The sequence below is a fragment of the Vulpes vulpes genome, chromosome X, assembly GCF_048418805.1.
Source record: "Vulpes vulpes isolate BD-2025 chromosome X, VulVul3, whole genome shotgun sequence".
Lineage (NCBI taxonomy): Eukaryota > Metazoa > Chordata > Mammalia > Carnivora > Canidae > Vulpes > Vulpes vulpes.
In genome coordinates, this window is record NC_132796.1 from 115,838,234 (window position 1) to 115,849,948 (window position 11,715).

Sequence of the window (11,715 nt, forward strand, 5' to 3'; positions counted from 1 at the left end):
AGAGGGTCCAGGACAGCAAGGACCCTCCCCCCCCCCACCAAGCTGAGCAGATCAGCGGCCCCGCCGCCAGAGCATCCCAGCTCCTGTAGACTGAGAGCTCTGCAGTTACCACAGGAGCTGAATCCAGGGCTCCAGACCTGGCTGTCCCCACTGTAGTTGTTCCTCCTGGGGCCTCACAGGGTAAACAACCCCCACTGAGCCTCATGGTGGCCTCACCAGACACACAGCTTAAACATTACTCACAGAGCCCTGCATCAGGCAGGGGGCTGAGCACCTCCCCTAAGTGCTAACAACTGAAAATCAGCACAGCAGGACTCTCTCCCAGAAGACCAGCTAGAGGGACAGGGGAAAAACAAATTATTGACCAAGTAGCACTGGAAAGTTCCAGGGGAAGTCAAAGGACTTACAGTATATAGAATCAGAGAATACTCCCTACTCCCCCTTGGTATTTTTGTTGCTGTTGTTGTTGTTTTTTGCTTTTTGATTTCTGTTTGTTTCTCTCCCCCCCTTTTTTTTCTTTTTCTATTGTTTCTCTTTTTCTTCTCCTTTTATTTCTTTTTTTCTCTTTTTTCTTCCTTTGTTCTTTTTCTTTCCTTCTTTCTCTTCTCTCTTTTTCTCCGTTTCCCAATACAACTTGGTTTTGGCCACTCTGCACTGAGCAAAATGACTAGAAGGAAAACCTCACCTCAAAAGAAAGAATGATAAACAGTCCTCTCTCCCACAGAGTTACAAAATTTGGTTTACAATTCAATGTCAGAGAGCCAATTCAGAAGCACTATTATAAAGCTACTGGTGGCTCTAGAAAAAAGCATAAAGGATTCAAGAGACTTCATGACTGCAGAATTTAGATCTAAGCAGGCAGAAATTCAAAATCAATTGAATGAGATGCAATCTAAACCAGGAGTCCTAAGGATGAGGGTTAAGGAGGAGGAAGAACGAGTGAGTGACATAGAAGACAAGTTGATAGCAAAGAGGGAAACTGAGGAAAAAAGAGACAATTAAAAGATCATGAGGATAGATTAATGGAAAAAAGTGACAGCCTGAGGAAGAAAAACCTACGTTTAATTGGGGTTCCCGGGAGCGCCAAAAGGGACAGAGGACCAGAATATGTATTTGAACAAAACATAGCTGAAAACTTTCCTAATCTGGGAAGGGAAACAGGCATTCAGGTCCAGGAAATAGAGAGATCCCCCCCTAAAATCAATAAAAACCGTTCAACACCTCAACATTTAATAGTTAAGCTTGCATATTCCAAAGATAAAGAGAAGATCCTTAAAGCAGCAAGAGACAAGAAATCCCTGACTTTTATGGGGAGGAGTATTAGGGTAACAGCAGACCTCTCCACAGAGACCTGGCAGGCCAGAAAGGGCTGGCAGGATATATTCAGGGTCCTAAATGAGAAGAACATGCAACCAAGAATACTTTATCCAGCAAGGCTCTCATTCAAAATGGAAGGAGAGATAAAGAGCTTCCAAGACAGGCAGGAACTGAAAGAATATGTGACCTCCAAACCAGCTCTGCAAGAAATTTTAAGGGGGACTCTTAAAATTCCCCTTTAAGAAGTCCAGTGGAAGAATCCACAAAACCAGGGACTGAATAGATATCATGATGACGCTAAACTCCTATCTCTCAATAGTAACTCTGAACGTGAATGGGTTTAATGACCCCATCAAAGGCGCAGGGTGTCAGACTGGATAAAAAAGCAGGACCCATCTATTTGTTGTCTACAAGAGACTCATCTCAGACAGAAGGACACCTACAGCCTGAAAATAAGGTTGGAGAACCATTTACCATTCAAATGATCCTCAAAAGAAAGCAGAGGTAGCCAAACTTATATCAGATAAACTAAAATTTACCCGACGAATGTAGTGAGACATGAAGAGGGACACTATATCATACTTAAAGGATCTATCCAACAAGAGGACTTAATAATCATCAATATATATGCCCCGAATGTGGGAGCTGCCAAATATATCAATCAATTAATAACCAAAATTAAGACATACTTTGATAATAATATACTTATACTTGGTGACTTCAATCTAGCGCTTTCTACACTCAATAGGTCTCTAAACACAACATCTCCAAAGAAACAAGAGCTTTAAAAGATACACTGGACCAGATGGTTTTCACAGATATCTACAGAACTTTACATCCAAACTCAACTGAATATACATTATTCTCAAGTACACATGGAAATTTCTCCAGAATAGACCACATACTGGGTCACAAATCAGATCTGAACCGATACCAAGAGATTGGGATCGTCCCCTGCGTATTCTGAGACCACAATGCCTTGAAATTAGAACTAAATCACAACAAGAAGTTTGGATGGACTTCAAAAACGTGGAGGTTAAGGACCATCCTGCTAAAAGATGAAAGGGTCAACCAGGAAATTAAGGAAGAATTAAAAAGTTTCATGGAAACTAATGAGAATGAAGATACAACCGTTCAAAATCTTTGGGATACAGCAAAAGCAGTCCTGTGGGAGAAATACATAGCAATACAATCATCCATTCAAAAACTGGAAAGAACTCAAATACAAAAGCTAATCTTACACCTAAAGGAGCTAGAGAAAAAACAGCAAATAGATCCTACACTCAGCAGAACAAGAGAGATAATAAAGATTCGAGCAGAACTCAACGAAATCGAGACCAGAACTGTGGAACAGATCAACAAACCAGGAGTTGGTTCTTTAAAAGAATTAATAAGATAGATAAACCATTAACCAGCCTTATTAAAAAGAAGAGAGAGAAGACTCAAGTTAATAAAATCATGAATGAGAAAAGAGAGATCGATATCAACAGCAAGGAAATACAAACGATTTTAAAACATATTATGAACAGCTATACGCCAATAAATTAGGCAATCTAGAAGAAATGGACACTTTTCTGGAAAGCCACAAACTACCAAAACTGGAACAGGAAGAAATAGAAAACCTGAACAGGCCAATAACCAGGGAGGAAATTGAAGCTGTCATCAAAAACCTCCCAAGACACAAATGTCCAGGGCCAGATGGCTTCCCAGGGGAATTCTATCAAACGTTTAAGGAAGAAACCATACCTATTCTACTAAAGCTGTTTGGAAGACAAAGACCCCACCAAAAAGGAGAATTATAGACCAATATCCCTGATGAACATGGTGCAAAAACTCTCAACACGATACTAGCCAATAGGATCCAAAAGTACATTAAGAAAATTATTCACCATGACCAAGTAGGATTTATTCCCGTGACACAAGGCTGGTTCAACAGTCGTAAAACAATCAATGTGATTCATCATATCAGCAAGAGAAAAAAACAAGAACGATATGATCCTTTCAATAGATGCAGAGAAAGCATTTGAAAAAATACACCATCCATTCCTGATCAAAATTCTTCAGAGCGTAGGGATAGAGGGAACATTCCTCAACATCTTAAAAGCCATCTACAAGAAACCCACAGCAAATATCATTCTCAATGGGAAAGCACTGGGAGCCTTTCCCCTAAGATAAGGAACAAGACAGGGATGTCCACTCTCACCACTGCTATTCAAAATAGTACTAGAAGGCCTAGCCTCAGCAATCAGACAACAAAAAGACGTTAAAAGCATTCAAATTGGCAAAGAAGAAGTCAAACTCTCCCTCTTCGCTGATGACATGATACTCTAAATAGAAAACCCAAAAGCCTCCACCCCAAGATTGCTGGAACTCATACAGCAATTTGGCAGCGTGGCAGGATTCAAAATCGATGCCCCCCCCCAAAAAAAAATAAATCCCCAAAGTCAGTGGCATTTCTATACACTAACAATGAGACTGAAGAAAGAGAAATTAAGGAGTCAATCCCATTTACAATTGCACCCAAATCATAAGATACCTAGGAATAAACCTAACCAAAGAGGTAAAGTATAGATACCCTAAAAACTATAGAACACTTCGGAAAGAAATTGAGGAAGACACAAAGAGATGGAAAAATATTCCATGCTCATGAATTGGCAGAATTACTATTGTGAAAATGTCAATGTTACCCAGGGCAATTTACACGTTTAATGCAATCCCTATCAAAATACCATGGACTTTCTTCAGAGAGTTAGAACAAATTATTTTAAGATTTGTGTGGAATCAGAAAAGACCCCGAATAGCCAGGGGAATTTTGAGAAAAAAAAAAAAAACCATAGCTGGGGGCATCACAATGCCAGATTTCAGGTTGCACTACAAAGCTGTGGTCATCAATACAGTGTGGTACTGGTACAAAAACAGACATAGATCAATGGAACACAATAGAGAATCCATAAGAGGACCCTCAACTTTGTGGCCAACTAATATTCGACAAAGGAGGAAGACTATCCACTGGAAGAAAGACAGTCTCTTCAATAAATGGTGCTGGGAAAATTGGACATCCACATGCAGAAGAATGAAACTAGACCACTCTCTTGCACCATACACAAAGATAAACTCAAAATGGATGAAAGATCTAAATGTGAGACAAGATTATATCAAAATCCTAGAGAAGAACACAGGCAACACCCTTTTTGAACTCGGCCACAGGAACTTCTTGCAAGATACATCCATAATGGCAAAAGAAACAAAAGCAAAAGTGAACTATTGGGACTTCATCAAGATAAGAAGCTTTTGCACAGCAAAGGATACAGTCAACAAAACTAAAAGACAACCTACAGAATGGGAGAAGATATTTGCAAATGACGTATCAGATAAAGGGCTAGTTTCCAAGATCTATAAAGAACATATTAAACTCAACACCAAAGAAGCAAACAATCCAATCCTGAAATGGCCAAAAGACATGAACAGAAATCTCACAGAGGAAGACGTAGACATGGCCAACAAGCACATGAGAAAATGCTCCGCATCACTTGCCATCAGGGAAATACAAATCAAAACCACAATGAGATCCCACCTCACACCAGTGAGAATGGGGAAAATTAACAAGGCAGGAAACCACAAATGTTGGAGAGGATGCGGAGAAAAGGGAATCCTCTTACACTGTTGGTGGGAATGTGAACTGGTGCAGCCACTCTGGAAAACTGTGTGGAGGTTCCTCAAAGAGTTAAAAATAGACCTGCCCTACCACCCAGCAATTGCACTGCTGGGGATTTACCCCAAAGATACAGATGCAGTGAAACCCCGGGACACCTGCATCCCGATGTTTCTAGCAGCAATGTCCACAATAGCCAAACAGTGGAAGGAGCCTCGGTGTCCATCGAAAGATGAATGGATAAAGAAGATGTGGTTTATGTATACAATGGAATATTTCGCAGCCATTAGAAATGACAAATACCTACCATTTGCTTTGACGTGGATGGAACTGGAGGGTATTATGCTGAGTGAAATAAGTCAATTGGAGAAGCACAAACATTATATGGTCTCATTCATTTGGAGAATATAAATAACAGTGAAACGGAATAGAGGGGAAGGGAGTAGAAATGGGTAGGAAATAGGAGAAAGGGAGACAGAACATGGAAGACTCCTAACTCTGAGAAACGAACTAGGGATGGTGGAAGGGAGGAGGGCGGAGGGTGGGGGTGACTGGGTGGTGGCCACTGAGGTGGCACTTGATGGGATGATCACTGGGTGTTATTCTGTATGTTGGCAAATTGAACACCAATAAAAAATAAATTTATTATTAAAAATTTTTAAAAATAAAATAATTTTAGCCATTCTAATAAAAAAAACACTCAGTATAAATATACAAAAAAAGAAAACTTTCAACAAACTAAAAATACAAGAAAACTTTAAGATTTCAGAAGGTATTTACGGCAGATCGACATCTAATATACTGAATGGTCAAAGACTTAAATTTTCACATTAAGCCAAGAAATAAGAAATAAACCAAGGGGCCTCTCGTGGCTCTGTCGGTTAAGCAGCTGACTCTTGATTTCTACTCACGTCATGATCTCAGGATTTTGAGATCAGGCCCTGCATTGGGCTCCATGCTCAGGGGCATCTGCCTGAGATTCTCTCTCTCCCTCTTCTTCTCCCTCTCTCTCTAAAATAAATAATAAATAATATTCTTTTAAAAGCCGAGAATGCCTCCTTTTACTACCTTTATTTTTTATTATACTGGAAGTGCTAGCCAGGGTGGTTAGGCAAAAAAATACTTTTTAATAAATAATAAATAAATAATCCTAATAATAAAGACAAAGTGGGGAAAAAAGTAAAAACAAAAAAGTAAAAGCAGAATCAAATGCTTAAAAATAAGTTTATCCAAGGAAATACAATACTTGTACACTAAAAACTACAAAATATTGCTCAAAGTAATTAAAGAAGATTTCAGGATATGGAAAGATATCTTGCGTTCATGGAGCTGAAGACTTACTTTTGTTAAGATAGAAGTCGTACTAAAGCAGTTTACAGATTCAATACAATCCCAATAAGAAATCTCAACAATCCTGTTTAAAGAAATGGAAAAGCTGATTCCAAAGTGCATATGAAGGGACGCCTGGGTGGCTCAGGGGTTGAGCATCGGCCTTTGGCTCAGGTGGTGATCCCAAGGTCCTGGGATCAAGTCCCAAAAGGGAGTGTGCTTCTCCCTCTTCCTATGTCTCTACTTCTCTCTTTCTCTGTCTCTCATGAAGAAATAAATAAAATCTAATAAATACAGTAAAGAAAGTGTATATGGAGTGCAGATGCCCCTTGGATAATTATGTTGATATCCTTTGCGTAAATACCTCGTAGTAAAGAACCGAGATGTCCATCAATAGATGAATGGATATATTGGAAATTTACTGTCTGGCACGTGGTAGGAATGAAAAATGGTGCAGCTGTTGAAAAAGATGTTTGCCAGTGGTAAAAGTCTATCAGTTTGTCAAAAAGTTAAACTTTCTTAAATTTATATTTTTTACTTTTATTTAATTTATATGACTATCAATTGCACTCCGATGTATATGCTCATTAAAATAGAAAACAGGTATTTAAACAACTACCTGTGTAGAAATGTTTACCAAAATTCACAATAGCAAAGGGTGAAGCCACCCAAATGTCCATCAATTTGCGAATGAATAAGCAAGATGTATAGGCCTATAAGGAAATATTCAGCCACGAAAAAGAATGAAGTCCCGATATAGGCTTTAGCATGGATGCATCCTGAAAACTGCTGAGTGCAAGAAGCCAGAAACAAAGATATCATATTGCAAATTCCGATTATTAAGAAATACACAGAACGGGTATATTCATATAGAAAGCAGAGTAGCAGTTGACAGGCTCTGAGGGAGGAGGGAATGGACAGTGACCACTTAACGGATGTGACGTTTGCTTTTGGGGTGATGCAAATGCTTTGGAATCAGACAGAGGCTATACTATAGCGTACAACACCGCAAATGTATGAAATGGCACTGAATTGGGTACTGTAGAATGATTTCGTGTTATGTGTATTTACCTTAAATAAAAAAAATAAATATTGATAAATGCTGTGAAACAAGATAACATGAATCCTCTGGAAACCAAGGAGTGCCTTCCCTTTCACTCAATTTCCTTTTGCCCTAACCCGAGGGTCACGCTCCGCGGCCTAACATGCTGGGTTAAAGGTCTAGCCCCAGCCTCTGCATCTGGCCTTGTCTTCTGCCTTCCACCACACTGTAGCCTTTCTCTTTCCGTACATGGAACTGTTTTCTCTGACATTGAGCAACCAGGTCCTCATTATCTCAACTGCATTCACTATTCATTCCCACCTAGTAAACAGATGAGCAATTAGAGGTTTGCTAAGTCCTCTCCTGTGAAACCCAGATATACTAATTGGGGTACAGGACTCATGTGCCATTCAATGCGGTCTGGCATTTCTGGCAAAGAAATACACAAAGGATCGGATGAGTCCATATAACAGGCACATTGGCATTGACCCTGGACCTTCTGTTAACTGGTTGATAGATGAATTTAAGGAGTAAGGGGTTCCGAGGACACTGGTGAGAGGGTCTAATGCAGGCTGCTAGCCATGTGCACAGGATAGGTACCCTAGCGGTAGAAAGGCAGGCTAGCGGTAGAAACTTACTTAGGGGCCAGTGAAGATTTTTCAGGTGTGGCTGAGTCTTGACTAGCCGGACATCCCAAGACACTCTCTCTGCTACGGGGCACATGGCAGAGAATGGCTGGTGGTGACAAGACCGATCAGTAAAAAGAAAATCTATCACCGGTCCACGTGTGAGCTGCTGAGAGCATGACTGAGACAGGGACTGGGGGTGGAGAGGACAGAGACACAGAATGTACTCACGAGCCCTCCACTGCTTTCCTCAGAGGGGCCACTTTTCCAACAGCCACCCGCTGCCCACAAGCTTCACTTCCTCTTCACTCCTGGAGCCATGTAATCCGAGACTACATTTTTGCTTGAACTCCATCCTCCTTGCCAGCGAGGCTTCTCCTTTAGTTTAGCAAACCTAACTGCGGTTTTGGCTTCATTCACCCAGAAGGCACCCCCAGATCTCAGCAAGAAGGACTACACAACTGTGAGCAAAATCCTAAAACATCCCTAAAGAGTTACTGTGTCCCTTCTGTCTCCACTACAGCATCTCATATGATACTCTGGAAAGTAGTCTGCAGGTTATGGTCCTTCTCAGGTTGTTTAAAGGTTTTAGGTTGGATTCTTTAAATTGGCAGACTTTTTCTTCTTTTGAAATCCATTGCCATCCCTTAATGAATAGCAAAGCCCAAGTTAACAGAAACCAAGAAAAGGACCACCCTAATCCTCATACCCTTCACCAGCTGGACTCTGGGTCCTTCCCACTCTCCCTCCACAAAACCCTTTGCCAACCACTGATAACTTTGGGAGTTCTCAACCAGATGAAGATCTCTAAGATGAGATCTTGAGGACACTGCCTCACCTCTCTGAGAACTTGAGAAACTGTCTACAATGGGAACGATCATGTTTCCCACAGACAGTTTGCAGTAACTGTTGTGATAAGTAAAGCACCAATGCCCACAGAAGGTGTGCTGAATCGAGAGTGTCTATAATCTTAAGCTCCCATTGCTTTCTTGTAGGCATTCAGGGAATTGTCTTTTAGCATGAGAAAAAAAACTAGTACCCAAATAGGTTTTTATACACACACACACACACACACACACACACACACACACACAACCTGGATGGAAAGTCAAGAATGTCTTGAGTGTCTGGAGCACAAGTGTAAAATATCGAGGAATAAAGGACTCATGGCTACTGCAGCCTAGTTGGAGTTTGAAACTCTATGGCACTGTAGATATGTGTGTATAGTGGGGGGCTTGAACATATGATTGGATTCTGGAAACAATGGAAGCATCTTCTATTTCAAAAAACAAGCGATGGCTATTTTTGTGTTCCTTTTCAGGTTTGGTTGTTGGCTTCACTAGCAAACCACCAGACACATCCCACACACAGCCAGCCAGCCACAGACATGTGAAGACTCTTCTTACCATCTCCTGCTGGGTTCAGGAAGAACTTCATGGAATGAATGCTCTCTTCTCTTACCCAGAGAGGCACTCTCTTTGGAATGCTTCATTCTTCCCTTTCTTCCTGTCTCTTTCAAGGCCAGTTTCATTAGTGTTACTGAACCTAAAATTAGTCTCAGGTATACGTAAGTATGCTAGATGGTTGTGCATAATAATTACTGAAAAGCATTGGCGTAAATCTTCATGAAGTCATGTTAAGAGATAATTTCTTAGATATGACAGTCTCAATCTGCTTGAGCTACCATAACAAAACACTATAGACTGGGTGGCTTACCCAACAGTAATTTATTTCTCATGGTTCTCGAGACTGGAAGTCCAAGACCAAGGTCTGTCAGGATTCAATTTCCAGTCGAATCCCTCTCTTGGTTTGCAGATAGGCACTTTCTTTCTGCATCCTCATATGGCCTTTTTTCCATGCTCACACACAGAATATTAGTATAAGCACACTAATCCCATCATGAGGATCCCACCACCGAAAACTCATCTAATTCTATCTCCTGAAGGCCTATCTCCAAATACCATGGCATGGGAAGCTTTAACATGAATGTGGGGGTAGGGACACAGATCAGTCCATAGCAGATACCAATACCCAAATGACAAAAATATAGATAACTTAAATTTCATAAAAATTAAAAATGCTTCTGCTTCAAAAGACATCATTTAAAAACATACCACCCACAGATTGGGAGAAAATACTTGTTCATCATGCATAAATGTGTAGTATACAGGGATCCCTGGGTGGTGCAGCGGTTTGGCGCCTGCCTTTGGCCCAGGGCACGATCCTGGAGACCCGGGATCGAGTCCCACGTCGGGCTCCTGGTGCATGGAGCCTGCTTCTCCCTCTGCCTATGTCTCTGCCTCTCTCTCTCTCTCTCTCTCTCTGTGTGTGTGTGTGTGTGTGACTATCATAAATAAATAAATAAATAAATCTTAAAAAAAAATGTGTAGTATACAGAATATATAAAGAACTGTCATGGGGATCTCTGGGTGACTCAGCAGTTTAGAGCCTGCTTTCATCCCAGGGTGTGATCCTGGGGGTCCTGGGATCAAGTCCCATATGGGGCTCCCTACATGGAGCCTGCTTCTCCCTCTGCCTATGTCTCTGCCTCTGTGTGTGTGTGTGTGTGTGTGTGTGTCATGAATAAATAAATAAGATCTTAAAAAAAAGAAAAGATAATCAGTACAATGCCGTGAAAGAACAAAATGATGGCAAGAAAGAACTCCTTGTAGAGTTAGCAAGCTGAGCCAATGTCCTCCAAGTGTTGGATGGACCGCTCTACCATTTAGGAAGAAATGACTAATATAGTAAGAAATGGCAAATAGGAAGTCAAATTAGGTTTGGAGGGGTGGTTACAATAATCCAATGAGCTCCAGAAGTAGAAAATTAAGCCTTTGCCTAAAATATCCACTGGTACATTCAAGAGACAGCAACTTTTTAAAAATATTTATTTATTTATGAGAGAAAGAGAGAGAGAGGCAGAGACACAGGCAGAGGGAGAAGCAGGCTCCATACAGGGAGCCCGACATGGGACTCGATCCCAGGTTTTCAGGATCATGCCCTGGGCTAAAGGCGGCACTAAACCAGTGAGCCATTTGAGCTTCCCAAGAGACAGAGACTTTTAACTCTATTTCTAATTGGGGGAACATTGTGGCCCCTCTCCTGCCGGTGTACACATTCAATGCCAGTACCAAGAAACAAGAGCCTGCACAGCCTGAATTCTGGGTTTCACTTTCCTATCACTGTTACTGGGACTGTGAGGCAAATAAGCAGTAAGTTAGTTCACTTTTGCTTAAGTCAAAACCTAAGAATTTGTGTCTGGTTAGCAACACCACCATTCTAGTGACAGAGAAATCAAGCTAGTCAAAAAAAATAAATAAGCCTACAATTTAGATCCAGATGGAAACTGTAATTGTGTACATGAGTGTAGGTTAGAGGATTCAGACCATCCAATAGGGAAATGCAGCTGGTGTTTCCAGTTCCTCATCAAGACTTCCTCCTTCAACGCAAAGGCTCTCCAAGCAGGAGCCCAGCATTTGGTTGGCTCTCTAATCATCGTTGGTAACTCTCCCTAGGAGAATGATTGCAATGATTTCCAGTGAATGATCTGATTCGTCTCATAAGTCATTCCATAGAATCTGTTTGAGTTTGAAATACGAATTCATTACCAATATCTAAATGTGTATTATTTCTCAGGCATTGAAGTGAACATAACCTTGAAAGCTCACTGCTCCAAGGAATGGACATACACTGTTCTGTGACATGGAACAAACTTTTCACAGCAGACAGTAAGTGTACTGCTGAGGATC